This window comes from Pristis pectinata, chromosome 14 (assembly GCF_009764475.1).
Source record: "Pristis pectinata isolate sPriPec2 chromosome 14, sPriPec2.1.pri, whole genome shotgun sequence".
Taxonomy (NCBI): domain Eukaryota; kingdom Metazoa; phylum Chordata; class Chondrichthyes; order Rhinopristiformes; family Pristidae; genus Pristis; species Pristis pectinata.
Genome location: NC_067418.1, coordinates 50,269,076 through 50,272,309, shown reverse-complemented (window position 1 = coordinate 50,272,309; position 3,234 = coordinate 50,269,076).

Below are 3,234 nucleotides of genomic sequence, written 5' to 3'. Positions count from 1 at the left end.
CTGCAGAGAGTTGTGGACACAACCCAGCGCATCACAGAAACCAGCCTCCCCTCCATGGACTCTGTCTATACCTCCTGCTGCCTTGGTGAAGCAGCCAGCATAACCAAAGACCCCACCCACCCAGGTCATTCTCTCTTCTCCCCCCTCCCATCAGGCAGAAGATACAGGAGCCTGAGGACAGGTACCACCAGGCTCAAGGACAGCTTCTATCCCATGGTGATAAGACTATTGAACAGTTCCCTTATACGATGAGATGGACTCTGACCTCACGATCTACCTTGTTATGACCTTGCACCTCATTGTCTACCTGAACTGCACTTCCCTGTAGCTGTGACACTTTACTCTGTATTCTGTTATTGTTTTTACCCTGTACTGCCTCAATGCACAATTGATCTGTACAGTCGGTGTGCAAGACAAGTTTTTTACTGTCCCTCGGTACAAATGACAATAATAAACCAATACCAGTACCATTACCAAACAATGTTATCGTTGGGCAGAGCCTCAGGATGGAGGATGGCTTGCTTCCACTCTGGTCCTGGGGTTCTGAGGTGGCTGACAAGGTTGGTGTGAGAGCTGCGGACTCTTTCACCGACGGGGCAGGAGGTGGCTTTAAGGGAACAGGCAGCAGATAGTTCGTGAGGTGGTGACCTCCGGGTAATTACACAGGGGCCTCTGTGTGCTTCCTCAAGGCTCTCGCTACCATCCCCAGGGCTTTTTCTCCACCTTAAGCAGCCAAGGGCCAGAGTTTCCCGGGGGGGTCGGCTGGGATGCTTCATTTCCTCAAGGAGGTTTTGAGCACATCCTTGAACTTTTTTCTCTGTCCACCCGGGGGGAATCTCTTCCAGCGACAGGGTTTTTGGGATAGAGTGTCTGTTTGAACGTACGTGTTGGGGTGTGGCTCTGATAGAGGACGCTGGAGTTCGTTACAGGTATCCCGGAGGATTATGCAGGGACAGGTAGGTGATATCTTTGCTGGTGTCTTGCAGTCCACGTCTCAGAAGTAAACAGGAGGGCAGGGTGGGCTTCTGCACCGGACCACAGACCAAATGGAGCGCACACACCTTCTGCACCAGACGGCAGACCAAATGGAGAGCACACCTCCTGTGTTTCACTTCAATATAGTTCAGTGCAGCACATCCAGCTGTACTAACCTTCACTCAGCAGTGCCAGCCTGCAGTCTCCCTGGAGCTCTCCATCCTTCTCCCTATCCTGATACGGAGTGACGTGACTTTGCATTGATAAAATGATTGGAAATAATTGCGATCGTAGCGAAACAAAGGGATCTCTTCGCACTTGACTTTTTCCTTCACAAGTATTGGTGAGGGATTGAAAGGTGTTGGAAAAACACAACGATGCTGGAGGGACTCAGCAGGCCGGGCAGCATCTGTGGAGAAAAGCAGGCGGTCAACGATTCGGGTCAGGACCCTTCTTCAGGACTGAAGATGGGAAAAGGGGGAAGGCCGATATATAGGAGGGTCACATGACTGTGGAGCCGAGTCTGAGAGAGCACATAGTGGAGGAGCTGGAGAGCAGAGGAGGTCACAGAGGGGGAGCAGTGAGAGAGCGACTCACGGAGCTCCTGTCGAAGAGAGGGAGAAAACTTCCTCAGAGTGGGCATCCTCGAAGAGGCTTTGCAGTGGAGCAGTAATACTGGAGAAACAGAGGGCTGCAGACACTGGAATCTGGAAGAAGAACACGATGATGCTGGAGGAACTCAGCAGGCCGTGCAGCATCCGTGGGGAAAAGTGTTGGGTGTTCACAGTGTGTCCTTGTACATGGCCCACTGAAAGCTAACGGGTGCAGCAGTACAGAAGGACAGCTTGGAATTATATTGTGACTGCACCAGGAACATTGTGTACAGATCTGCTCTCCCTACTAGTGACTGATTCCTGGCAGCTCTGTCCTTTGAGGAGAGATTAAGGAAACTAGGCATAGAATTAGAATTGGTTTATTATTGTCACTTGTACCAAGCTGCAGTGAAAAACTTGATCTTTTATACAGATCAATTCACATCACCAAGGTTTTTCACCCAGAGAGTGGTTGGTGCATGGAATGCGCTGCCTGGGGTGGTGGTGGAGGCTGATACGTTGGTCAAGTTCAAGAGATTGTTAGATAAGCATATGGAAGAATTTAAGTTAGAGGGATATGTGGGAGGAAGGGGTTAGGTAGTCTTAGGTGTGGTTTGAAGGGCAGCACAACATGGTGAGCCGAAGGGCCTGTATTGTGCCGTGTTGTTCTATGGTTCTGTGGTTCTATTGCACCGTGCATTGAGGTTCTACAAGGTAAAACAATGCAGAATGCAGAGTAAAGTGTCACAGCTACAGAGAAAGTGCAGTGCAGGCAGACAATAAGGTGCAAAGACATGGCGAGGTAGATCATGAGGTCAAGAGTCCATCTTATCGTATAAGGGAACTGTTCAATGGTCTTATCACAGTGGGGTAGAAGCTGTCCTTAAGCCTGGTGGTCTGTGCCCTCAGGCTCCTGTACCTTCTACCTGATGGGAGAGGAGAGAAGAGAGAATGTCCTGGGCGGGTGGGGTCTTTGATTATGCTGGCTGCTTCTCCAAGGCAGCGAGAGGTAAAGACAGAGTCCAAGGAGGGGAGGCTGGTGTCTGTGATGCGCTGGGCTGTGTCCACAACTCTCTGTTGTTTCTTGCGGTCCTGGGCAGAGCAGTTGCCGTACCAAGCCGTGATGCATCCAGATAGGATGCTTTCTATGGTGCATCGACACTGGAGGGTGGGGAACCTTTGGAATTCTCCATGGAGGAGGGCTGTGAAGGCTCAGGTTCTGAGCCCGTACGAGGCAGAGATCCACAGATATGTGGTCAGTGCAGAGAGTGGAGCTGGGTCAAAAGGCCAGCGGTGGTGTTACCGAAGAGTGGGGCAGGCTTGGGGACCGGATGGCCAGCTCCCGACATCTTCCGTCCGCGTGTCCTCGGACTCTCCGTGTCGGTAATGCGAGCTGGGATCTCAACCCATGTCTGTCGGGGCGAGAAGCCGTCCCTCATCAGGGGCTCCCAGCCTGCACTCGTCCGCCATATGCAAGGGCCAAGGCACCGAGCAGCTTTGGCTGCAGAGCTTCCTCACCATTATACAGGAATGAGAGGAAGTTAGGAGTGGGGGAGAGGTGATGGGTGGGGCGGTGGGGGGTGGGTATTCCCCGGGTGCATGTGGGTTGGTGCGTTAATTAGATGCTGTGAGTTACCCCCAATGTAGGCAGCTGATGGTATTGGGG